The sequence below is a fragment of the Moschus berezovskii genome, chromosome 8 (genome assembly GCF_049115385.1).
Source record: "Moschus berezovskii isolate FMDL1 chromosome 8, NW_MosBer_1.0, whole genome shotgun sequence".
Lineage (NCBI taxonomy): Eukaryota > Metazoa > Chordata > Mammalia > Artiodactyla > Moschidae > Moschus > Moschus berezovskii.
In genome coordinates, this window is record NC_142467.1 from 17661702 (window position 1) to 17689697 (window position 27996).

The 27996-nt window shown below is 36.3% G+C and overlaps 1 long non-coding RNA gene across 21 annotated transcripts in view; it reads left to right on the forward strand.

Annotated features, from left to right (window-relative positions):
* The window catches only part of LOC129558974 (uncharacterized), a 161832-nt gene that overhangs the window by 30167 nt on the left and 103669 nt on the right, over positions 1-27996 (forward strand). For 8 of the 21 annotated variants that reach the window (XR_016037992.1, XR_016038001.1, XR_016037983.1 and 5 more), the window contains one exon: positions 10831-10970. The exons of 8 other annotated variants lie outside the window; for them this stretch is intronic. This is a non-coding gene — a long non-coding RNA (uncharacterized LOC129558974). Of the gene's footprint in view, positions 1-9067; positions 9205-10830; positions 10971-27996 lie in introns of all 21 variants that reach the window. 5 more of the 21 variants (XR_016037993.1, XR_016037982.1, XR_016037986.1 and 2 more) reach the window with 1 other exon arrangement.

Below are 27996 nucleotides of genomic sequence, written 5' to 3' on the forward strand. Positions count from 1 at the left end.
ATTGTACCTTACATTCTTAGTACATAGATCTGTTCTAGAACCTTTATTTTATTTGTTTACCTGTATGAATCTTTCTAACTAGATTATGGGTCTCTCAAGGGCGAGTACAAAGGCTATGTCTGATTCATTTTTACATCCCCTGTTTTTAGCACAGTATCTGACACATAATGAATGCTTAATAAGCATTTGTTGAATGAATGGCTGTAGGAGAGGGAAGATGATTCTCACAGCTGGTGTGATAATGGTGATAAACTGAATTCCAAGGTAGAGTGCTGCTATACTTTTCAGGGACTATTCAGAATGAAAAACAGTATCTTTCCTGAGGTCTCACCATAATTGTCCTTGCTTCTTGGAGTCAGTGTAGTGTATGCCTGGAATTTTGTTATCTTGAGCATTTATTATTGGAAATTAATCCACAAAGTTTAGATAGTTGAATTTTTCATAAGTATTAGATTTCAATAATGAGTAGAATAGATCTTGACTTAAGGACTTTTTACTTATAAGGAGGGCCACGGGTGGTCTGGTGTTATAATCAGTCTAAATTTGTATAAAGACTTTTTTGATTGAAAATTATGAAAAATACAACAAAGAATGAGCCTATTTGTTATCACATTTAAAGTTCTATTTGCTTTACAACTGTGTAGTTCTTATGTCATGCCATCCTCATAACATGCTAATAATAGGCAGTATTATCAGAGTGACAAATTCTTACATAATTTAGTAGTTTTACATTTTGAAAAACACTAATTTATCATATCATCCCTGTAGTGATATGCCAAGCTGTAAGTTGGTTTATATTTTTTATATTTGTAATTTAATAAGATTATAGTAATAACTATAGATATATCTATTATATACTTCAATATGACTGTATATTATAATAATTAATGTTATATATATTTAGCAATAAATATATACTATTTAATAACATATGTTAGAGGTCAAAAGTTCTTTGGCCATCAGCTTATGTTATAGTTTTAACTGAGGAAATAGTATGCAATGAAGATATTAAAGGAGGTTTAAGGCTTCTGATATTAACAATGTTCTGTTAAATGATTTTAGACTATATAGAAACAACTTGAGAAAGTATTCTGAACTAGAATAAGCTATCCAGAAATAGCATATTCACGAAATAATTTAAATAAAATAAGGCAAGTGTTGAGGGAGTTGGAAGAGAATGAAATTTTCTGTGCTAAAGCTATAATCACTAAAACTTTTAATTTTGTAGGAAGACATTAAATACTCTGGTCATTCAGCTTGTGTATCCTTTAGCCTATTTAATAGTCAAAAACTTCTGAGTAAATATGTGTGATTTAATTTTTTCTGCTGAGAAACAGCGATCAAAAATGGCAATAAAAGTCACATAATGAAATAAGAATACTAAAAAAAAAATCCAGGGATTTTACTGTGGCTCATTATTCATTCCATTTCTGGCAGCCATCATGATTACAAATCACTTGATTGACTAACTAGACATTCTCAAAGTGAATTATGAATCAGGTTCATTTTTCCTGGTTGATAGTTGGCACATGCTGTAACTCATACTTTGTGATATATCAAATTCTTGTAACAGTAATAAGAGATATAATCAACTCTTTACTTCAGGAAAACTAAATTGCCTTTTCAAAAAATGAAATGCGGTTGCTAACATTTTAACAACACAATGTAATTCCCGCTTCTGTATCCCAGGGTGGAAATCACAGTGATGATGTTATTTTTCAGGTAAAAAAAATCTTTAGAATGATTTTCCATCAGGCATAAAACTCCTATTGATATCAGTCCCCCATAGGCTGCTTGGGCAGTTGCCTGAGCCTAGGTTGCAGAAAACAACAGTTACATTTCTTTCTCAGTATTTAAAAAATGCATATTGGAGGAATTGTATATTTTTGTATAGTTCCTTTGTAGGAAATGCGTTTTCCCCTAAATACCTAATTCATAATGAAGCAATGATATTGCAGACTGTAAAATGTGAAGCACTTTAATGCTTATTAATAGGTCTCTTTTTGAGTAGGGAAAAGTGACCTGAATCTTGAATCTTTTCATTTGTAAAACCAAATAAAGGGGGTCAATTCTGCTTTCAAATGTATTCTGTTTTCTTTTGACTTAGAGTTCTTCATGCGTAACTATGTTGGCAATTGAATGGTAGAAAATTCCTGTAGTATAACTGCATTTTCTTTGATTCTCTCCACCCAAGCAGTTGAAAAATGGATGCTCCATAATGTGATATATTCAAAATTTGAGAATTTTGCACAAAATTCAGTCATTCTCATACTAAAAGTGAGGTCCCTTCATTGAAAACTCTGAGGCTTGTGAATGTAGGGCCTCAATTGCTTAACAGTATTATTATGAGATTCTCTTACTAATAAAAATATTATATATGATAAAGTAATTCTTTGTTGCTTATAAAGGCAAAATAAGAGTTAATGGAAGCTTTGCACATAGAAGGGTCATAGAATTGTACTGTCATAATTTCTCTCTATGTAAATGCACAGTAATTAATATCTTAAGAGTTCCAATGCTTTTTAACTTTCTTTGCTTTCTTTTATGAATAAGATTTATTTAAATTAGAACCAAAAATTGTTTTATTGCTGTTTCATTGCCTTAAAAAATGTTTTACAAAAGTTTTTTTTGAATAAAATCTTACACTAAATTTATGTGAAAAGTTGGATAGTAACTTATAATTATGTATAATTCTATAAACATAGCTATCATCTTTTAGTTTTAATGTTGTGATACTCTAGAATTGTCTGTAGTTCTTGAATTTATGCTTTAGTCACCTTGAAATTTAATTTTTGTCCCCAACACCATTAAGTATGTGCTTAGTAGTTAAAATTGCTATTAAACATCTTTTATGGGATTAAAATTTTATTCCTGATTAGCAATGAATTATATATTTAATCAATTATTCATTTAAAGATTATGACCAAAAGATTAATTCTCCAAAGATGTTTTTAACAATATAAACCATCCTAGTAGAATTGAAATTGCAGGATTGGTAATTAGAAATGAGAAGACAAAGGATCAACTTATTAATTTCATCAGTAGAAAAACAAACTTTAAATCTTTTATGACTTTGGTAGATTTTGTGAAATGACCGTAAACTAAAGTGGGGCCATAAAATACTGTCATTTTCCAGTCTGGCTCAGTGCTTTTTACCTCTGTGACATAGCTGTACATTTGAAATCTAGAAACATTTATTGTACTTCTTTAGGTATATTGAGGTAAGCAATAGATGGTAAAATGGGCTTTTGTTGCTCTGACCTGGCTATAAGACTTGGGAATAGAAGAAGACTAGCATGGAAAGGGGAGAAGGCAATGGCAAGCCACTCCAGTGTTCTTGCCTGGAGAATCCCAGGGATGGGGGAGCCTGGTGGGCTTCTGTCTGTGGGGTCACACAGAGTCGGACACGACTGAAGTGACTTAGCAGCAGCAGCAGCAGCATGGAAAGGAGGACACAAGAACATTTTTTAAAGTCACAGAAATGGACTGAATTACTTTAATCATTTGTTTATGTTGACTAAGTAAAATAGATTTCTAGATTGTCTGCATTTTGTGATATGCAATACCTGATTGCTTCTATTAATTGATTCACTTGAAAAATTTAGCATTAGTAGAGTGAGAGGGAATGTAAGTATCTTTAAATTACAGGAAAACTGAAGGAAAATATCTAAGAATAAATTTCTGGTATTTACATTTCTAGGTGAGTATTTAACAAGGTCAGAATGTTCAGTGTAAGTAAAATATGCCAAACTTTTGTTCCAGTTTATACTTTAACCCTTGACATTTATTCTCCATCCCTTTTATCACTAAATGTATATATAGGAAAATAAAATTTGCATTTTTGTGACATGTTCCAAGTGTCTCATATTATATAAATATATATTGCATTTCTCAATATCGACATTACATTGCTGTACCTTTTCTAGTTTTGTACAATAAAAGTGACAGTTTTTATCCTAGTAACATAAAGTGAATCTTTATAACCTGATGTATTAAAATATGTGGCCCTTTTGAATATTTTTGGTTAAAACCTTCCTTGGCATAGATTTGATAAGTTTTTTATTTCTCTCGTGTAGGTATATGGTAAGAAGTGGAACTATGGATCAATAGGTGTAGAGTACCTGAGTTCCCCATCCTGAACCCCCTCCCACCTCCCTTGGCGGATTCATGTCAATGTATGGCAAAGCCAATACAATATTGTAAAGTAATTAGCCTCCAATTCAAATAAATAAAAAACCAACCAACCAAACAAAAAATAGGTGTGGAATGCACAATTATATCTTACTTTTTCTTATATGAACACTAATAGGGTATTAGTGCATGTTGTATGATTTTAAGTCTTATGCTATTAATATATGGATAATCTTTAAAAGAATTTTTAAAGAAATTCCTTTCTATTGGATTTAATGATATATGGTTAAAAAATAGTACATAGTTTTGATACTGAGAAATCTCTATCTTATTATGCAAAAATATTCAAGGGACTTGAATTTTAAAGATGATAGATGCTGGTTGGAATCAGTACTTTAGCATTGATATCAAAGAAGAATAGAAAAGACACATTTTGTTTTAGTTAAAACTACAGGTTGAAAGCAACACATAATATTATTTTTGGTGTATTCTACTTTTGATGTTGACTTAGTACTTTAAAGCCTCAAACAAATGGTTCAATTCAGTGTATTAGTCAGGGCTCCCCAGGGAGACAGAACCAATATATATATATATATATATATATATATATATATATATATATATAACATATACGTATACACACATGCATTTATGATTTATTTTAAGAAAGTGCCTCACTTGATTGAGGGGATTGTCAAGTCTGAATTCTGTAGGGCAAGTTTGTGTGCTGTAAACATAGGCAGAAGATAATGCTGCAGTCCGGAGGAAGAATTTCTTCTTGCCTGGAACCTTCAATTTTTGCTGTTAAGGCCTTCAACTCAGGGGATGAGGCTCACCCAAGTTCAGTTCAGTTCAGTTCAGTTCAGTCACTCTGTCGTGTCCGACTCTTTGCGACCCCATGAATCACAGCATGCCAGGCCTCCCTATCCATCACCAACTCCCAGAGTTCACTCAAACTTATGTCCGTCAAGTCGGTGATGCCATCCAGCCATCTCATTCTCTGTCGTCCCCTTCTCCTTCCGCCCCCAATCCCTCCCAGCATCAGAGTCTTTTCCAGTGAGTCAACTCATCGCATGAGGTGGCCAAAGTATTGCACTTTCAGCTTTAGCATCAGTCCCTCCAATAAACACCCAGGATTGATCTCCTTTAGAATGGACTGGTTGGATCTCCTTGCAGTCCAAGGGACTCTCAAGAGTCTTCTCCAACACCACAGTTCAAAAGCATCGATTCTTCGGCGATCAGCTTTCTTCACAGTCCAACTCTCACATCCATATATGACCACGGGTAAAACCATAGCCTTGACTAGACGGACCTTTGTTGACAAAGTAATGTCTCTGCTTTTTAATATGCTATCTAGGTTGGTCATAACTTTCCTTCCAAGGAGGAAGCATCTTTTAATTTCATGGCTGCAATCAGCATCTTCAGTGATTTTGGAGCCCAAAAAAATAAAGTCTGACACTGCCTCCACTGTTTCCCCATCTATTTCCCATGAAGTGATGGGACCAGATGCCATGATCTTTGTTTTCTGAATGTTGAGCTTCAAGCCAACCTTTTCACTCTCCTCTTTCACTTTCATCAAGAGGCTTTTGAGTTCCTCTTCACCTTCTGCCATAAGGGTGGTGTCATCTGCATATCTGAGGTGATTGATATTTGTCCCGGCAGTCTTGATTCCAGCTTGTGCTTCTTCCAGCCCAGTGTTCCTCATGATGTACTCTGCATATAAGTTAAATAAGCAGGGTGACGATATACAGCCTTGACGTACTCCTTTTCCTATTTGGAACCAGTCTGTTGTTCCATGTCCAGTTCTGAGTGTTGCTTCCTGACCTGCATACAGGTTTCTCAAGAGGCAGGTCAGGTGGTCTGTTATTCCCATCTCTTTCAGAATGTTCCACAGTTTATTGTGATCGACACAGTCAAAGGCTTTGGCATAGTCAATGAAGCAGAAATAGATGGTTTTCTGGAACTCTCTTACTTTCTCCATGATCCAGCGGATGTTGGCAATTTGATCTCTGGTGCCTCTGCCTTTTCTAAAACCTGCTTGAACATCTGGGAGTTCATGGTTCACATATTGCTGAAGCCTGGCTTGGAGAATTTTGAGCATGACTTTACTAGCGTGTGAGATGAGTGCAATTGTGCGGTACTTTGAGCATTCTCTGGCATTGCCCTTCTTTGGGATTGGAATGAAGACTGACCTTTTCCAGTCCTGTGGCCACTGCTGAGTTTTCCAAATTTGCTGGCATATTGAGTGCAGCACTTTCACAGCATCATCCTTCAGGATTTGAAATAGCTCAACTGGAATTCCATCACCTCTACTAGCTTTGTTCCTAGTGATGCTTTCTAAGGCCCACTTGACTTCACATTCCAAAATGTCTGGCATAAAGACTTTAGCACACTTTAACCCCAGTTTCCCCTCTCCTGAAAATTGTTGTTTTATGTTTATTTTTAGCCCCATGAAACTTTATTATTGCTAATTTTTATACTTGCTATTTAGGTGCGTATGCTTACACATTTGCCCCTTTATTTGTTGTTGGTTCTCTCTTGCGTGCTAGATCTTTTGTCTGGGAGTGCATTCCTGTTTGTTGTTGTTGTGCAGTTGCCCAGTCATGTCTGACTCTTTGTGACCCCATGGACTGCAGCATGCCAGGCCTCCCTGTTCCTCACCATCTCCTGGAGTTTGCCCAAGTTTATGTTCATCGCCTCAATGATGCTATCCAGCCATCTCATCCTCTGATGCCCTCTTCTCCTTCTGCCCTCAGTCTTTCCGAACATCAGGGATTTTTCCTGTGAGTCATCTGTTCGCATCAGATGACCAAAATAGTGGAGCTTCAGCTTCATCATCAGTCCTTCCAGTGACTATTCAGGGTTGATATCCCTTAATATCGACTGGTTTGATCTCCTTGCTCTCCAAGGGACTTTCAAGAGTCTTCTCCAGCACCACAGTTCGAAGGCATTGGTTCTTTGGCCTTCTATCTTCTTTGCAGTCCCAGCTTCCACCGGGAAGACCATATTCTTGACTATACATACCTTTTCAACACACTGTCTAGACCTGTCATTGCTTTCCTGCCAAGAAACAATTATCTTCTGATTTCATGGTTGCGGTCACCGTACATAGTGATTTTGGAGCCCAAGTAGAGGAAATCTGTCATGATTTCCACTTTTTTCCATTTTACTTGCCATAACAGTAATGGGGCCAGATGCTATGATCTTAGTTTTTTCAATATTTAGTCTTAAGCCAGCTCTTTCACTCTCCTTCTTCACCCTCATCAAGACTCTTTAGTTCTTCTTCATGTACTGCCATTAGAGTGGTATCGTATGCATATCTGCAGTTGCTGATATTTCTCCTGCCTAAGTTGATTCCAACTTGCATTTCACACTTGCATCCAGTCCAGCATTTCTCATGATGTGCTCAGTGTATAGGTTAAACAAACAGGGTGACAGCAGACAGCCCTGTAGAACTCCTTTCTTGATCTTGAACCAACCAATTGTTCCATACAGGGTTCTAACTGCTGCTTCTTGACCTTCATGCTGGTTTCTCAGGAGACAGGTAAGATGGTCTGGTATTCCCATCTTTCTAAGAGCTTTCCACAGTTTGTCATGATCCACACAGTTAAAGGCTTTAGTGTAGATGTTTTTTGAAATTCTCTTCCTTTCTCTATAATCCAGTGAATGTTGGCAATTTGATCTCTGGTTCATCTTCCTTTCCTAAACCCAGGTTGGACATCTGAAAGTTCTTGGTTTGCATAATGCTGAAGCCTGGCACTCAGGTATTTAAGCATGACCTTACTAGCATGGGAGATGAGTGTGATTGTCTGATGGTTAACTTAGTTGCTCATTCCTGCTACCTGTAGTTTATTCTTTAGCAGTTCTTCTAGAGTATCTGCTGATTACAAACTACAGTTTTATTGTTCTGAAGAAGGCTCTGTGTGTGTGTGTGCTTAGTCACACAGTCACGTCTGACTCTTTGCGACCTCATGGACTATATAGCCCACCAGGCCTCTCTGTCCAAGGGGATTCTCCAGGCAAGAATATTGGAGTGTGTTGCCATCCCTCCTCCAGGGTAATCTTCCCAACTCAGGATCTCCCACATTGCAGGCAGATTATTTACCGTCTGAGCCACCAGAGAAGCCCAAGAATACTGGAGTGGGCAGCCTTTCCCTTCTCCGTGGGATCTTCCTGACCCAGGAATTGAACTGGTGTCTCCTGCATTGAAGGCAGATTCTCTACCAGCTGAGCTATCAGGGAAGCCTGAAGAAGTCTCTGTTTTGTGTTAATTCTTTAAATATATTTCACTGGGAATAAAATTCAGGGATGGCAGTTTTGTTTGTCATCATGTGTAAGATCTCAGTGCCTTGTTTTCTGGTTTTCACTGTTGTTTTTGTGACATAAATTACCAGTCAGATGTTCATATATGTATATATGTATGTATAGTCATATATGTTTTTATATATACATATATTTGTATATATAGCTTTGGGGTATATCATTTTACCCATTGCAAGTATTTATTCAATGAATTTTTTTTTAGTAAATTTAACAAATTGTGCAGCCATCACCATTGATCAGATTTCAGGCACGTCTGCCACCCAAATAAGATCCTTTATGTTCATTAATTGTTAATCTCCATTCCCTCTCCTTTTTCTTAAGTTTAAGTATAGTTGATTCACAATGTTATATTTCAGGTGTACAAAGAATGATCCAGTTATGTGTGTACATGTATATATTCTTTTTCAGATGCTTTTCTATTGTGGATTATTACCAGATTTTGAGTACAGTTTCCTGTGCTATATTGTAGGTCCTTGTTGTTTATCTGTTTTGTATATAGTAGTGTGTATCAATTAATATCAACTCCTAATTTATCCCCCATGACTTTCCTCTTTGGTAACTTCTATCCATCTTCTTACCCTGGACAATATTAATCTATTTTCTTTCTCTATAGATTTTTCTTTCCTGGAAATTTCATATAAATCAAATCACACAGTATGTGGTCTCTTGTGTTGGTATTCTTTGACTTAGAATAATATATATATATTTTCACACTGGAAGTGTTTGATGTCTAACTGTTTGGTGTGCTCAGTAAGTATTCACTATCATCTTTCATTTATGAAAATTATGAAAACTTCTGAAATATTAAAATATGCTTAAGTATGAAAATACTTCTATATATGATAATTTCATTAGTATGATTTATTGTGCTTTCACTTGTGTAATGTTACTGTTACTGTTTAATATTAACATTTTTATTTATTTTCAATTTTTATTTCTATAAAAAATTTTTTATTTTATATTGGAGTTAATTAACAGTGCTGTGTTAGTTTCAGGTGTTCAGCAAAGTGATTCAGTCATACATAGACATATATTTACTCTTTTCAAATTCTTTTTCCATTTAGCTTATTATAGAATATTGAGCAGAATTCCCTGTGCTATTCAGTAGGTCCTTGTTGGTTAACTATTTTATGTATAATAGCATGTACATATCAATCCCCAAATCCCCCCACCCTTTTCCCCTAGAATAATATTTTTGAGGTTCATATGTCGAAGCATGTGTTAACTTGTTCTTTTTATTGATGAGTAGTGTTCCACTGTATGCATATACTACATCATGTCTGCCCATTCATCAGTTGATGCACATTTAGTTTTTTATAGTTTTTGACTACGAATATGAATAATGCTGCTAAGAGGATCCATGTATAAGTCTTTGTGTAAATACATATTTTATTTCTCTTGGGTAGATACCTAAGTGTAAAATTATTCCATCATTTGGAAAATTTATTTTTAACTTTTAATGAAACTTCAAACTTTCCAAAGTAGTTGCATTATTTTGTGTTCCTACCAGCAAACTATGAGGACTCCTTTTTTCCACATCCTTGCCAACATTTGTTATTATCCTTTTTTTAAAAAAAGTTATTACAGTCATCCTAATGGATGTGAAATTGCTTCTCAGTGTGATTTTAATTTGCATTTTCCTAAACTAACATGGAATACCTTTTTGTGTGTTTGTTAGCCACCCATATATCTTCTTTGGTGAAATGTTTGTCAAAAATTTTACCCAATTTTTGATTGGGTTGTTTGTCTTCTTGTATACAAAGAGCTCTTTGTATGTTTTGTATACAAATCCTTTATAAGATATATGTTTCCCAAATATTTTCTCCCAATCTGTTGCTTATCTTTTAATTTTCATAATAATATCTTTTGAAGTGTAAAGGACTTGAATTTTGATGAGGTTTAATTTACCAGATTTTAAAGAATGCACCATGTTTTTGATGTCATAACAAAGAAATTTTTGCCTAACCTAAGGTATTGAAGATAATCACCTGTGTTTTCTTTTAAAAGTTTGTTTTGGCTCTAACATTTAAATCTGTGATTTATTTTGTATAGTGTGAAATAAAGGTGTAACTTTATCTTTTGGCATGTGCATATACAGTTTTCCTAGTACTGCTAATTAAAAAGACTATCTTTTCCTTCAGTGAATTTCCTTTGCACCTTTATTGAAAATAAGTTCTGTTCTAGTGATTTACATGTCTGTCCTTGTGCCAGTACTACATTGTGTTCACAACTACTGAAGTAGCTTTATATCAAGTTTTGAAATTGGGAAGCATATGTTGTCCAGCTTTGTCTTTTTCAAAATTGTTTTGGCATTCTATATGAATTCTATATGAATTTTGTAATTCTATGTCATTTGCAATTCTAAACACATTTTAGGATCATCTTGCCAATATCTGCTAAAAGACTGCTGAAAATCTGGTAGCAATTGATACATGAATCAACCTGAGGAGAATTAGTATTCTGAACATCATTGAACTTTCCACTCCATGAACCTGGTATCTGAGCTTCTTTTGAAGGTAATCTTTCTCTGTCCCTTCCTCTACTGTGCTCTGATGGCTTTTAAGGTCTTTCTCTTTCCTTTTGGTTTTAAACAGTTTCATGATAATGTGTTTTAAGTGTAGATTTCCTTTTATTTATACTGCTTGGGAACTTTTGGCTTTCTGTATACATGGATTGGGAGAAGGAAATGGCAACTCACTCCAGTATTCTTGACTAGAGAATCCTGTGGACGGAGGAGCCTGGTGGGCTCTTGTCTATGGGGTCGCAGAGTCGGACACGACTGAAGCGACTTAGTGTGCATGTGTTAATTGGAGACGGAAATGGCAACCCACTCCAGTATTCTTGCCTAGAGAATCCTGTGGACAGAGGATCCTGGTAGGCTGCTGTCTATGGGGTTGCAGAGTCGGACACGACTGAAGCAACTTAGCAGCAACAGCATACATGCATTGATGTTTTTCATCAGTCTGGAAAATTTTGTTACTCTCTTATCTCTTTTTAATTGAATATAAAATATCATCAATTTTAAGAGTACCGTTTATGTACCACTATGAATTAATTGGTTATATTGACCCTGATCACTTAGAAATTTATGATTTTCTCAAAGGATCTGGGAAACATTTCCTCAATTGCATTGCTTGATGTTGAGTCTTACATGTATCTTTGTAAGAAAGCATATCACAATCTCAGGTTTCCCTGGGGGCTCAGAGGTTAAAGCGTCTGCCTCCAATTGCAGGAGACCTGGGTTTGATCCCTGGGTCAGGAAGATCCCCTGGAGAAGGAAATGGTAACCCACTCCAGTATTCTTGCCTGGAGAATCCCATGGAAAGAGAAGCCTGGTAGGCTGCAGTCCACAGGGTCATGACTACAGGGAAAAAAAAATAGCTTTGACTAGATGGTGGAGAGGGCTTCCCTGGTGGCTCAGAGGTTAAAGCATCTGCCTCCAATGCGGGAAACCCGGGTTTGATCCCTGGGTCGGGAAGATCCCCTGGAGAAGGAAATGGTAACCCACTCCAGTATTCTTGCCTGGAGAATCCCATGGATGGAGAAGCCTGGTAGGCTACAGTCCACGGGGTTGCAAAGAGTCGGACACGACTGAGCAACGGAACGGAACAGAGATGGTGGAGAAGGAAATGGCAACCCACTCCAATATTCTTGCCTGGAGAATCCCAGGGACAGAGGAGCCTGGCTGGCTGCTGTCTGTGAGGTCACACAGGGTCAGACACGACTGAAGCGACTTAGCATATCACAATTTCATATACTTGTATCTTGTTTTCTTAGATTCTGTAAGTAGTTAGTTGTTTCTTTGCAACATGTTCAAGTCAGTTCAAACTGCTGTAACAAAATACTGTAAACTGGGTGGCTTAAACAACAGTTATCTCCTACAATTCTGAAGGTTGGGAAGTCTCATATCAAGGAGCTGGCATAGTCTGTGTCTGATGAGGACCCTCTTCCTGGTTTATAGATGGCCATCTTCTTGCTGTATTTTCCCATGGTGAGGAAGAAAGATTCTTTCTCTAATGTCTCTTCTTATAAGGGCACTAATTCCATTCATGAAAGCTCCTTGCTCAAGACCTGATTACTTCACAAAGGTCCTACCTCTAAATCCCATCAAATTGGGATTAGGACTTAAGCATATGAACTTTGGTGGGGTGGACACAAATATTTAGCCCATATTGTAAGAATATAAGGGCTTCCCTTATGGCTCAGACAGTAAAGAATCTGCCTGCAGTGCGGGAGACCTGGGTTTGATCCCTGGGTCGAGAAGATCCCCTGAAGAAGGGAATAGCTACCATTCCAGTATTCTTGCCCAGAGAATTCCATGGATAGAGGAGCATAAGAAAATAATCCCCACTCATTTGTGGTCATAATTTCAGTTGTGAATATTTGTTTCACTAATGTCTGACTGAGAAATGCCTCTTGAGAAATCTGTATGCAGGTCAGGAAGCAACAGTTAGAACTGGACATGGAACAACAGACTGGTTCCAAATAGGAAAAGGAGTGTGTCAAGGTTGTATATTGTCACCCTGCTTATTTAACTTATATGCGGAGTACATCATGAGGAACGCTGGGCTGGAAGAAGCACAAGCTGAAATCAAGATTGCTGGGAGAAATATCAGTAACCTCAGATATGCAGATGACACCATCGTTATGGCAGAAAGTGAAGAACTAAAGAGCCTCTTGATAAAAGTGAAAGAGGACAGTGATAAAGTTGGCTTAAAGCTCAACATTCAGAAAACTAAGATCATGGCATCTGGTCCCATCACTTCATGTCAGATAGATGGGGAAACAGGGAACAGTGGCTGACTTTTATTTTCTTGGGCTCCAAAATCACTGCAGATGGTGACTGCAGCCATGAACTTAAAAGACGCCTACTCCTTGGAAGGAAAGTTATGACCAACCAAGACAGTTTATTAAAAAGCAGAAATATTACTTTGTCAACAAAGGTCCGTCTAGTCAAGGCTATGATTTTTCCAGTAGTCATGTATGGATGTGAGAGTTGGAGTATAAAGAAAGCTGAGCGCTGAAGAATCAATGCTTTTGAACTGTGGTGTTGGAGAAGACTCTTCAGTCCTAAAGGAAATCAATCCTGACTATTCGTTGGAAGGACTGATGCTGAAGTTGAAGCTCTGATACTTTGACCACCTGATGCGAATGACTGACTCTTCAGAAAAGACCCTGATTCTGGGAAAGATTGAAGGCAGGAGAAGAAGGAGATGACAGAGGATGAGATGGTTGGATGGCATCACTGACTCGATGGACATGAGTTTGAGCAAGCTGTGGGAATTGGTGATGGACAGGGAAACCTGGTGTGCTGGAGTCCATGGGGTCGCAAAGAGTTGGACATAATTGAGTGACTAAGCTGAACTGAACATTTGGATGCATATATCTTTTTGTTTTTTGTTTTTTTCGGTAATTAATTTATTTTTTATTGGAGGCAAATTATTTTACAATATTATATTGGTTGGTTTTGCCATACATTGACATGAATTCGCCCTGGGTTTACATAAGTTCCCCCTCCCGAACCCCCCTCCCACCTCTCTCCTCCCTTTATCCTCCCTCTGGGTCATCCCCGCATGCCAGCCCCGAGCATCCTATAACATGCAGTGACCCTGAACTAGTGATTTGTTTCACATATGACAACATACGTGTTTCAATGCCATTCTCCCAAATCATCCCACCCTCACCCTCTCCCACAGAGTCCCAAAGACTGTTCTATACATCTGTGTCTCTTTTGCTGTCTCGTATACAGGGTTATCATTTGCATCTTTCTAAATTCCATATATATGCGTTAGTATACTGTATTGGTGTTTTTCTTTCTGGCTTACTTCACTCTGTATAATAGGCTCCAGTTTCATCCACCTCATTAGAACTGATTCAAATGTATTCTTTTTAATGGCTGAATAATACTCCATTGTGTATATGTACCAAAGCTTTCTTATCCATTCGTCTGCAGATGGACATCTAGGTTGCTTCCATGTCCTGGCTGTTATAAACAGTGCTGCAATGAACATTGGAGTACATGTATCTCTTTAAATTCTGGTTTCCTCGGTGTGTATGCCCAGGAGTGCAATTGCTGGATCATATGGTAGTTCTATTTCCAGTTTTTTGAGGAATCTCCACACTGTTCTCCATAGTGGCTGTACTAGTTTGCATTCCCACCAACAGTGTAAGAGGGTTCCTTTCTCTCCACACCCTCTCCAGCATTTATTGCATGTAGACTTTTGGATAGCAGCCATTCTGACTGGTGTGAAATGGTATCTCATTGTGGTTTTGATTTGCATTTCTCTGATTATGAGGGATCTTGAGCATTTTTTCATGTGTTTGTTAGCCATGTTTATGTCTTCTTTGGAGAAATGTCTGTTTAGTTCTTTGGCCCATTTTTTGATTGGGTCATTTATTTTTCTGGAATTGAGCTGCAGGAGCTGCTTGTATATTTTGGAGATTAATCCTTTATCATTTGCTTCATTTGCTATTATTTTCTCCCATTCTGAAATGAAGGCTGTCTTTTCACCTTGCTTATAGTTTCCTTTGTTGTGCAGAAGCTTTTGATTTTAATTAGGTCCCATTTGTTTATTTTTGCTTTTATTTCCAATATTCTGGGAGGTGGGTCATGGAGGATCCTGCTGTGATTTATGTCGGAGAGTGTTTTGCCTACGTTCTCCTCTAGGAGTTTTATAGTTTCTGGTCTTACATTTAGCTCTCTAATCCATTTTGAGTTTATTTTGGTGTATGGTGTTAGGAAGTGTTCTAGTTTCATTCTTTTACAAGTGGCTGACCAGTTTTCCCAGCACCACTTGTTAAAGATACTGTCTTTTCTCCATTTTATATTCTTGCTTCCTTTGTCAAAGATAAGGTGTCCATAGGTGCGTGGATTTATCTCTGGGCTGAATTATGGTTTTCTCTGTATATGTGCCCAGGAGTGGGATTGCTGGATTATAAGGTAGTTTTATTTTTAGTTTTTTAAGGAACATCCATACTGTTCTCCATAGTGTCTATACCAATTTGCTTTCTCGCCATCAGTGAGAAGGGTTCCCTTTTCTCCACACCCTCTCCAGCATTTACTGTTCATAGACTTTTTGATAGCCATTCTGACCAATGTGAGGTGATACCTTATTGTAGTTTTGATTTGCATTTTTCTAATAATTAGTGATATTGAACATCTTTTCATGTGTTTTTTGCTCGTGTCTGTCTTCTTTGGAGAAATGTCTGTTTAGAACTTCTGACCTTCTTTTTTTTTTTTTTTGGATTGGCTTGTTGATTTTTTTTTTTTGAGACTCTTTGTGACTCCATGGACTGTAGCCTGCCAGGCTCCTCTGTTCATGGGGAATCTCCAGGCAAGAATACTGAAGTGGGTTGCCATGCTTTCTTACAGGGAATCTTCCCAATCCAGCAGTCAAACCCAGGTCTCCTGCATTGCAGGCGGATTCTTTACTGTCTGAGCCATCAGGGATGCCCAAGAATACTGGTGTGGATAGGCTATCCCTTCTCCAGGGGATTTTCCTGACCCACGAATTGAACTGGGTTTTCTTGCCTCGCAGGTGGATTCTTTAGCAGGTAAGCTACCCGAGAAGCCCAATAATTAGTGATGTTGAGCATCTTTTCATGTGTTTCTTGGCCATCTGAATGTCTTCTTTGTAGAAATGTCTGTTTAGAACTTCTGACCTTCTGACCTTTTTTTTTTTGATTGGGTTGTCGATTTTTTTTTTTAATATTGACTGCCTGAACTGTTTGTATATTTTGGAGATTAATCCCTTGTTGATCACTTTGTTTGAAATATTTTCTCCCATTCTGTGGGATGTCTTTTTGCTTTGTTTATGGTTTTCTTTGCTGTGTAAAAGCTTTTAAGTTTAGTTAGGTTCCATTTGTTTATTTTTGTTTTTATTTTCATTACTTTAGGAGGTGGATCAAAAAAGATCTTGCTTCGATTTATGTCAGAGAGTGTTCTATGTTTTCCTCTAAGACTTTTATAGTATCTGGTGTTAAATTTAGGTCTTTAATCCATTTTGAGTTTTTTTTTTTTTGTGTGTGTGTGTATGGTGTTAGGGTGTGTCCTACTTTCGTTTTTTCACCTGTAGCTGTCCAGTTTTCCCAGTACCACTGTTGAAGAGACAGTCTTTTCTCCATTGTATGTTCTTGCCTTCTTTGTCATAGATTAGTTGACCATAGATGGGTGGGTTTATTTCTGGGCTTTCTATCCTGTTCTGTTGATCTATATTTCTGTTTTTGTGCCAGTATCACTCTGCCTTGATAACTGTAGCTTTGTAGTATAGCCTGAAGTCAGGGAGCCCGATTCCTCCATCTCTTTTTCTTTCTCAAGATTGTTTCACCATTTGGGGGCTTTTCTGTTTCCATACAAATTGTAAATTTTTTGTTCTGATTCTGTGAAAAATGCCATTGATAGTTTGATGGTATTGCATTTAACCTTTAGATTTCTTTGGGTAGTGCAGTGATTTTTGATTATGTTGACTCTTCTAATCCAAGAACATGCTGTATCTTTTCATTTGTTTGTGTCATCTTTGATTTCTTGCATCAGTATTTTATAGTTTTCTGAGTACAGGTCTTTTGCCTCATCAGGTAGGTTTGTTCCTAGGTATTTTGTTCTTTTTGTTGTGATGGCAAATGGGATTGTTTCCTTAATTTATCTTTTTGATCTTTCGTTGTTAGTGTATAAGAGTGCAATAAATTTCTGTGTATCAATTTTGTATTTTGCAACTTTACCAGATTCACTGATGAGCTCTAGTAGTTTTCTAGAGGCATCTTTAGGATTTTCTATGTATAGCATCATGTTGTCTGCAAACAGTGACAGTTTTACTTCTTTTCCAATTTGTATTCCTTTTATTTCTTTTTCTCCTCTGATTGCTATGACTAGAATGTCCAAAACTATGTTGAATAAATGTGGTGAGAGTGGACATCCTTGTTTTGTTCCTGATCTTAGAGGAAATGCTTTCAGTTTTTCACCATGGGTCATGATGTTTGCTGTGACTTTGTCATTTATTGATTTTATTATGTTGAGGTAGGTCCTCTCTATGCCCAGTTTCTGGAGGATATTTTTATCATAATGGGTGTTGAATTTTGTCAAAAGGTTTTCAGTGTATTGAGATGATCATATATTACTAATCTTCAATTTGTTAATGTGGTGTATCACATTGGTTAATTTACGTATACTAAAGAAACCTTGCATCCCTGGGATATATCTCACTTAATCATGGCCTGTGATCCTTTTAATGTGTTTTGGATTCAGTTTGATAGTATTTTGTTGAGAATTTTTACATCATGTTCAGCAATGATATTGGCCTATAATTTTCTTTTTTGTGATATATTTATCTGGTTTTTGTATTAGGGTGATAGTGGCCTTGTAGAATGAGCTTGGGAGTGTTCTTTCCTCTGCTGTTTTTGGGAAGAGTTTCTGAAGGATAGATGTTAACTATACTCTAAACATTTAATAGAATTTGCCTTTGAAGCCACGTGGTCCTGGACTTTTATATGCTGGAAATTTTTAAATCATAGTTCCAATTTCAGTACTTGTGATTCGTCTATTTGTATTTTCTTCCTGGTTCAGTCTTAGGAAGTTGTACTTTTCTAAGGATTTGTGCATTTCTTTTAGGTTGTCCATTATTGGCATATAGTTGCTTGTAGTAGGCTCTTATGATTCTTTGTATTTCTGTGATGTCTGTTTTAACTTCTTATTTTTGATTTATAATTTCACAGATTTGAATCTGCTCCCTTTTTTTCTTGATGGGTCTGGCTAAAGGTTTATCTATTCTGTTTATCTTCTCAAAGAACCAGCTTTTAGTTTCTTTGCTATTGTTTTCTTCCTCTCTGTTTAATTTATTTCTGCTCTGATCTTTATGATTTCTTTCCTTCTACTAACTTAAAAAAATTATATATTTATTTTTGGCTGTGCTGGGTCTTAGTTGTTTCAGGGGCTTTTCTGTAGTCGAGGAGAGTAGGCTCTGCTCTTCTTTGTAGTACGCAGGCTTCTCATTGCAGTGGCTTCTCTTGTGGAGCATGGGCTCTAGGGCCCGCAGGCTTCAGTAGTTGTCATGCATGGGCTCAATAGTTTTGGTTCCTGGACTTAATAGTTATGGTGCAGAGGCTTAGTTACACCGTGGCCTGTGGGATCTTCTTGGACCCTGGATTGAACCCGTGTCTCCTGCATCGGCAGGTGGATTCTTTACCCCTGAGCCACCAGAGAAGCCCTAACTTTGGGTTTTGTTTGTTATTCTTTTTCTAGTTGCTTTAGATATAAGATTAGGTTGTTTATTTGAGATATTTTTGTTTGTTTGTTTCCTGATGTAAGATTATATTGCTATAAACTTTCCTCTTACAATTGCTTTTGCTGCTTCGGTAGGTTTTGGATCATGTTTTCATATTCATTTGTCTCTAGGTATGTTTTTAATTTCCTCTTTGATTTCTTTAGTATCCTTTGGTTCTTTAGTAACATGTTGTCAGTTTAAGAATTTTTTACCTTAGTGAAAATGAACCAAGATACAAGGTAAGACAGAGCCTACAGGTGGAGGGTCGGAGCATTGTTGAACCCCTATGAAGAGTTGGGGAAACCTGAAGCAAAACAAATGAAGTGAGAGGTATTATTGGAAGGCATTTTGAGGCATTTATTTCTAAATTGTTAAAGTGAGAAACCCATTTTCTTTTATTAAACCAGCCAATCATGTGTCATCAAAGCATTCATATACCTTTGTATACAGTGGAATAGTGACTTATCTTTCTTTATTGATGTTCCCAGGTTTTTCCTTCTAGATTCTCTCAATTCCAGTCATGTCACAAAGATTTTATTGTGTTTTATCAGTGGATAAAAAGTGTCCACTTGTGAATGTGTGTTTTAAATTATCTTAAAAGGAAAGTTCTTTATCTGAATGCTCATTTCTAGGGTATGTTCTTTAGTTATCACTTCGTATCATAAATCTGTTAAAACTAATGTCTGTTTGCATTATAGAGGAAATACTAAGGTCTTCAAAGCAAATTTTAGTGCTGAAATGTCAGAGAAGTAAAGGAATTTTAGCAATCAGATAGGATTCCATAAGGACAACCCCTTGAGCCTGTTTGATAGAGCATCAGAGCTACGAAGAATGATGGGCTTTGTAATCAGTATCTGTGGAGTGAGCTACAGCCCTTGAAATAAGGAGAAAGGGAATCCAGAAACATCTATAGGTCTGTGAAAGATCTTATCTTTTTTCCTTTTCAAACAGATAACACACACTCATCAGGCATATTCTTCATTGGTGGAAGAGGGCTTTCAACATAGATAACTTCCCATTCTTTTTTCTTGGCACATTTACCCCCTAGCTCCCAAAATACCATTCTTTCCTGTATGTAAACTTATTAACAACAATAATATATATTTTTGAAATATTCCAGTGATGATTTAAAGATAAATATATCACATAGCAATTTAGTAAGTTAATTGGCAGCCAGAGTACATTCATGGTCATGAGGCATATTCGAGAAGCTTTTTAGATTGCACATTATAGACTTGCCAAAAGAGTTTATCATTGATTAATCCATATAGGTCTTAAGATACTTTGACATCAGCCTAATTTTCCTTTAAAAATCTTTATTTCTTATTCATATTTATTCCTTCATTTTCTTTTAAAAATTTTTTATTTTTAAATTTAAATTTTAAAGTTCTCCATTTATTTATTTTTACGTTCTTTTCTTTCTCTTTTTCCTCTTATATTTTTCTTTGCTTTTCTTGGAGGGGGTTGTGACTGCAACTATGCCACAGACTTGGTTAAAGAGAGTCACAGATGAGAAAAGTTCAGGCCTTATTCATTCAATTTCTAATAGGTCTCTCTGCCTAAGGATGGCCTCATAACACTCTTTAGTAGCATGTGGGCTGACTTACCTTATTGTACTTCCTGCTCTTCAGATGTCATATTCAGTCTTTGGGAAAAGATACTGCTTTCTAAAATTGCATACCATCTAACTTTTATAGATATCTGTTTTGAAATCTATGATTACTGAAACAGTTGTTGGCTTCCAGACAAATTGAGAACCAAGAGCTGGGAGAGTATCTCTTGGGAAAAGATCTTCCATGTAATATGCCTAGCCTAACCTTGCTAATAATTCAGGTGATGGTGAATCCCCTTAAAAATGTTCATGGGAGGAGGATTGGTAGAGATTCTCAGTTAAACTCTTAGTACAGCTTTTACACTATCCTGGTTCTAACTTAGTTATTTCTTGGGTGATTCTCTTTGTTTGGTAGGATCATGGGAATATCCTTTGGGTATTAAGGCCCTCTTAGCTCTTTTTCCTCATTATTTGGATTAAGAATGTATTTATGACTACTTAGTGAGGAAAATGAAAATCTCACTACTAAGAATTACATGATTTTAAAATATGGAAAGGAGATTTATTTTCACTAAAATGTTTTACTATAATACTGCTTTCTTTTAATGTTAAATTGAGAAAACATTTACTTTCTTTTTTAAAAATTTCATTCTTATTGTAAAGTCTTCATTCTACGTGTCATTGAGTGAATAAGGTCTTAGGAAAGATCTTAGTGTGGAATAAGGAGAGTAATTATAGTTGGAAAAATGTAAGACATAATATTCCCCCTCCAGCATTCTTTCCTGGAGAATTCCATGGATGGAGGAGCCTGGTGGGCTGTGGTCCATGGGGTCACAAAGAGTTGGACACGACTGAGCAGCTAATACACACACACACACACAGAAGATGTAATATTAAAAGACCAGGATTGGTATCCTCATTCTATTATTTATTAGCCAACTGACTTTGGAAAAGTCAGTTTACCTTTCTTACTTTTAGTTTCTTCATTTGTAAAATAGGAATGCTGTTACTTCACAGGATTATTATAAGACTTAAATGATATATTTGTGATGGTACTTTATAAAGTGTAAAGTGGTATTTAAGTTTTTAATATTCTAAGTAATAATGTGTTGTTTTACTTTTGTACTTGGTAAGTTATTTTCTAAAGGCCATGGTTTTAGAGACAGTAAAGTCACATTGCTTTAAGTTCAAATCCCAGATCTTCCTCTTCATAGGAGTGTGGCCTGATCTCTTAGTCTCACTTTCCTCATCTATGAAATGAGAGTGACAATAGTATCTATCTCACAGGGTTGTTGAGAAGATTAAATTATCTAATCCATGTCAGAATCCTTCCAGCAGTGTTCAGCACATTCAATACATGTTACCTGTTGTCATTATTATTCTTAGATTTTTAAAAAAGAAACTCTTTTCCTAAAGTAATGACCATCATTACCATTTTTCAAGTGGCCATTCTGTTGTGACATATCCAAGCAATTAACTCAATTTTTCCTTAGTAGTAGATACATATGTGAATACAGTGTTAGTGTTTTCTTCAGTTAAGAAAACTCATTAACTTTATTTCAAATGTTGGTATCCCTGATAAGTTGTGTGCATATCATATTTTGGCAAATGTAATTATATTTTGGGAGTGTGTCTGTGTTTAGTCGCTCAGTCGTGTCCAGCTCTTGCGACTCCATGGATTTTAGCCTGCCAGGCTCCTCTGTCCTTGGGATTTCCCAGGCAAGAGTACTGGAGTGGATTGCCATTTCCTTCTCTTGTATTTTGGGTATGGTAAGGAAATTCAGAAAATAACTCCTGAAAATAAATTCATTGAATAATAAAGGATCCTTTGAAATGTGATTACTCACTATTTTATTCATTCTTGAAATCACTTAAAAAAGGAAATCTGGCTATATTTATACTCATTAATAATTTGTGAGAATTAATTAATTATATAATCTATTTGAAAAGGATCACTGAAATGATCAAAGAAGCAGCCTTGAAGAATTAGTTAAAACATGCTGGAGCTAATGAAATTAATGAAGTAATTTCTTCAGGTAAATGGTTAATATAAAGTCTGACTAAAACAGAGGCTAGAGTTAAAACATACACACATACACATACACAGGTTAGAATTTTGAAAATATATGAATAACTTAAAGATTGTGTTATTTTTTGTTGTGTGCTGATAAGTTGAGCAAGATCTATGGCAGAATAATAGTTGAGATCGACTTGTAACATTTAGGTTAAAAATTTATGCTTTTTTCTGTTCTCTGCAGAAGGCATGACTTATTCTCCTTGTAGTTCATTTGTGATTGCTTTCACATTTTTTGTGTTAATACTTTGGTGAAGTATACCATATACAGGTGAATTAAATGTTTGAGGATTGCTGTACAGTTCTACACTCATTTCATCAGTCAGAATGTTGCAGTTTTGGCTTAATTGCAAAAAGAACCCAAGTCTCATGGTTTCTGTGACAACCTAAGGTCAAGTGACCTGGATATGTCCTGCCAAGCTGTTCCTGTGGAATAAATAGGCTGTTTGTAAACAGGATGGCTAAGCATTCTCTCACAAGATTTCAAGTTCACAAAGTATGAGGCAACTGGGTGAAAGGTCGAAGGTTAAAGGTAATAAGTCATTTTGGGCCTGTTCTTTTATGGAGTCTTTGGCTGCCTTTCAGACTGAGGTCTTGGAAGTAGTTCACACACAGGCCTTTTGCCAAAAGACTACTGAGAGTTGGCTCAGTCAGGATTCTATTACAAAATTCTCTTTCACTCTCTCTTTCTGTCTGAATCTTGCCTTCTGAAATTTATAAAAATGCAAGGAATTTTTAAAAAGTATATAAGGGAGGCAACCAAATAAATTCATGTTTAAAAGTAAATCTAGAATGACTTTTTTTCTTAGGGACAGAGGTCCACAAACTGAATTTATTATGATAAATTCTTGGAAAATGAATTGCCAAATACTTTTTTGAAAAAAGAGAAGTATATAAAAATAACAAATAAGATTAAAAATATTGGCAGAAAAACTTGGGGCAATTGTAGGCTTTTTTAAAGAGGCAATAAATATCTGTTCCACCTAAGCCACCAGAGGCAGTCTTTAAACAGTCTAGTGAGATATTTTAACTAATGAGCTCTCCTACTATTACATGTTATGCTACTGAGTGTTAAGATTTGCTGTGTATTATGAAGAAAAAGGTATAATTAGGCTTCCTCAATATTTGTTTCCCTTTATATTTATTGCTGCTGTTATTCTTGCTCAGAGTAGGAATTCATTCCAGGAACAGAAAAAACAAAGTGAATGTTAGATTTACCTTCTCTGACATTAAATCTTGGCTTTAAGAGTTTTCTTCAGCTTCTTGGCTATCATATTTGTCTGCATTATTTGTTTCCTTCTGTTTGCACACTACTGTAGATTTACAATTTTTATCTTGGTCAATTTTGGTATTCGTTCTTCCTTGGATTTGAGATATTTTGTTAATAAAGATGTGGGCACTGGATATTCTTAAGGTAGAAAAAGGTAGGGCAAGGGACAATGATAAAATGGCAGAAGAACTATTCCCAAAGACAAAGTGTGAGCCATAGGTCATTTGAACTGTAAAATCACTCTTCTGTGGTATGGTAGCAGTTACAAAGAAATAACCCAGATAAAGGAAAAAATAAAAGCATTTCATTGGGAAACAGTGTAACTCCTAGTAGAAACCAGAGCACACAGTTTGGATCCTAACCAGGGATACCTTGGCTTTCATTATTTTATTGTACTGATGAGGATAGGCTTGGAAATGATGGGACTTTCCACTGTGCTTCATAAGTCCAGTTTCTTTTTTTTCCTTGTATTACAGTGAAACAAACACATTTATCTCTTAAGTGGAATTTTTCTGAGAATATCTTAACTCACAGGTGGTCTTGTTTTTACTCTCTTCAGGAAAAAAAATTCTCTGAAGTTCTGTAAGTCTTTTGCCTTTTTCTTTACCTTGAATTCCTTAATATCAGGAACATGCTGCACTATGAGGTATTACATATGTTGATAAGCAATTTTCTGTTTTTTATTAAATAAGATGACAAATGACTTCCAACCAGACTGTGCTGGAAAAATTGGAAAATGACAACTTTTAAAATAACTTATATTTGAAAGTTTAGACAGATCTTTACTTCTTTTCCCCATGTTAAGGTTGCCAAAGAAAAACTTGAAAAATGTTTATTTAATCTTTTGAAAATATTAACTTCAGAAAAGTAATCTTGGACAAGTTACTGAGTGTACCTGAATCTATTTTGTCATGGAGTCTAGAATTTGATCTTTAAGGTTTTCCCCAACTCCAAACTAAGTTGCATCTTACCAAATGTTTGTAGGATTGAGGAACTGACTTGCTAAATTTGGTATTTCTGTCATTTTTCTCAGTAAATAAAACGTTAAGAAGAAAGTGAATCAGGACCTTTAAGTATGAAAGATGTTGTGAATCCATTTTAAAAAGGCAATTACCATTGTATTCCCTTGTTTGCCTGCTTCCCTTTGACATTTCTACTACTGTTGGAGCTAATACCATTGGTCCTGCTGCTGCTGCCTCTGATGAGAGGGAAAGACTAGGCCAGTCAGGCCAGCAAATGGACTTCTCTAGGGCCTAAAGGAGAAGGCTAGGTGATCTCTGGTGGAACCAGAGATTCTTATTTCTAGTACAGGACTCTCTAATAAGAGTCATGAATGAAATGACCACTTGAAAACCTCCAAATCAGGAAGAACTTTGATTCTAATTAAAAATACAAATACTAGGTTTCTTACATTTCTTGGTTATTATAAATAATGCTGCACAGAACACAGGAGTGCTGATATTTCTTCAATATCTTTGTTTTCCTTTCCTCTTGATATATTTCCAGAAGTGAGATTACTGGACCATGTGGTAGTTCTACTTGAAATTTTTTTGAGGAACTTTCATACTATTTTCCATAGTGGTTGCACCAATTTACATTTCCACCAATAGTGCATAGGGTTCCCCTTTCTCTACATACTCACCAACACTTATCTCTTGTCTTTTTGATGATCAATTCAGTTCAGTTCAGTCACTTTTGTGTCCGACTCTTTGCGACCCCATGAGCTGCAGCATGCCAGGCCTCCTGTCCATCACCAACTCCCGGAGTTTATTCAAACTCATGTCCATTGAGTCGGTGATGCCATCCAACCATCTCATCCTCTGTTGTCCCCTTCTCCTCCCATCTTCAATCTTTCCCAGCATCAGGGTCTTTTCAAATGAGTCAGTACTTCTCATCAGATGGCCAAAGTATTGGAGTTTCATTTTCAGCATCAGTCCTTTCAATGAATATTCAGGACTGATTTCCTTGCAGTCCAAGGGATTCTCAAGAGCCTTCTCCAACACCACAGTTCAAAAGCATCAATTCTTTGGTGCTCAGCTTCCATTATAGTCCAACTTTCACATCTATACATGATTACTGGAAAAACCATAGCCTTGACTATACGGGACCTTGTTGGCAAAATAATGTCTCTGCTTTTTAATTTGCTGTTTAGGTTGGTCATAGCTTTTCTTCCAAGTAGCAAGCTTCTTTTAATTTCATGGCTGCAGTCACCATCTGCAGTGATTTTGGAGTCCAAGAAAATAAAGTCTCTCACTGTTTCCATTATTTCCCCTTCTATTTGCCATGAAGTCACGGGACCTGATGTCATGATCTTCATTTTCTGAATGTTGAGTTTTCAGCCAATTTTTTCACTCTCTTCTTTCACTTTCATCTATATCCTTATGCTTTTCTATATATTCATTCTATTAATTTTTGAGATTTGATATTGAAATTCCAACTAAAAATCTTCATTTGTCTACTTAAAAACTAATTGTAATATATTGTGGGACTATATATAACTTTATTCTGTACTTTCCAAGTCTACTATAAATGTATTATCATACTTTCATAGTTTAAAAAATAAAAAAGAGAAAAAAGAAAAAAAAAAAAAGAGGCTCTTTAGTTCTTCTTCACTTTCTGCCGTAAGGGTGGTGTTATCTGCATATCTGAGATTATTGATATTTCTCCTGGCAATCTTGATTCCAGCTTGTGCTTCATCCAGCCTGGCATTTCTCATGATGTACTCTGCATATAAGTTAAATAAGCAAGGTGACAATATACAGCCTTGACATACTCCTTTCCCAATTTGGAACCAGTCTGTTGTTTCATGTCCACTTCTAACTGTTGCTTCTTGACTTGCATACAGATTTTTCAGGAGGCAGGTCAGGTGGTCTGGTAGTCCCATCTCTTTAAGAATTTTCCATAGTTTGTGGTGATCCACACAGTCAAAGGCTTCAGCATAGTCAATGAAGCAGAAGTAGATGTTTTTCTGGAACTTTCTTGCTTTTTCGATGATCCAGCAGATGTTGGCAATTTGATCTCTGGTGCCTCTGCCTTTTCTAAATCCAGCTTGAACATCTGAAAGTTTATGGTTCACGTAATGTTGAAGCCTGGCTTGGAGAATTTTGACCTTTACTTTGCTGGTGAGATGAGTGCAATTGTGTAGTAGTTTGAACATTCTTTGGCATTGCCTTTCTTTTTGATGATGGCTATTCTAAATAGGTTTGTGGTGATGTCCTGTGGTTTTAATTTGCATTTTCTTGATAATTAGAGATGTTGAGTGCCTTTTCATGTACCTTTTGGCTGTTGGTATGTTTTTGTAAAAATGTCTTTTCAGTTCCTCTGCCCACTTATAAATCAAAGTTTTTGGCTATTGAGCTGTATGGATTCTTTATATATTTTGGATATTAACCCTTTATGATATGTATGATTTGCAACTTTTTTTTCTCTTTTCATTTTCTTCATAGTTTCTTTTGATGAGCAGAAGTTTTTTAGTTTTATATGATCCTTTTTTTTTGGCTGCACCATGTGGCAGGCAGGATTTTATTTCCCCCTACCAGTGATCATGGGGTTGCAAAGAGTCGGAAACGACTGAGCGACTGAACTGAACTGAACCAGCGATCAGACCTATGTGCTCTGCAATGGAGGCATGGTGTCTTAACCACTGGACTACCAGGAAAATACCCTCAATTGTTTATTTTTGCTTTTCTTGCCTTTGCTCTTATATTGATAGCTTATGGTGAACCCTGTCAGATTTGTGATCTCCAAAGAAGATTTAGCTTCAGGACCAGGGACCAGGTTTGATCACTCAAGAGCTTTTGTGTAGCAGAGTTTGATTAAAGTGAAAAAGGGACAGAGAAAGTTTCTGACATAGACATCAGAAGAGTGACAGAGAGTGCCCCCTGGCTAGTTATAGCAAGGGAATTATGTACTTTTTAAATTGGTTATTACAATAAATCAAAAGAATGTCTCAAGGTTGTAAAGATCTTACCAGACCCACTCCCACAATTTAAATTTTAAGGTGACAGGGTTAGAACTAACAATAGAAAGATCTTACTTAGACCCATTCTCATAATATACATTCTAAGATAACAGGATTAGTCAGAAGGTTTTCAAGAAGGAGAAACTGTCTTCAAGCAGGATACATTGTTGTTATATATAATCCTTGCTAAAGAATGTATAAAAAATGTTTGTCCTTTCCTCCTCTTGGAGAATTCTAGACCCTATCTCCTCCTTGAGAGCCCCAGACCCCTTTTACCTTCTCACGGACCCCACACTTCTCATCAACCTGCCTAGGAATTGACTCTCTCAGTATCAGTCCAGAAATTCATTACCAAGACCTGATGTCAGTGAGCTTCAGTCAGTTCAGTTGCTCAGTTGTGTCCGACTCTTTGCCACCCCATGGACTGCA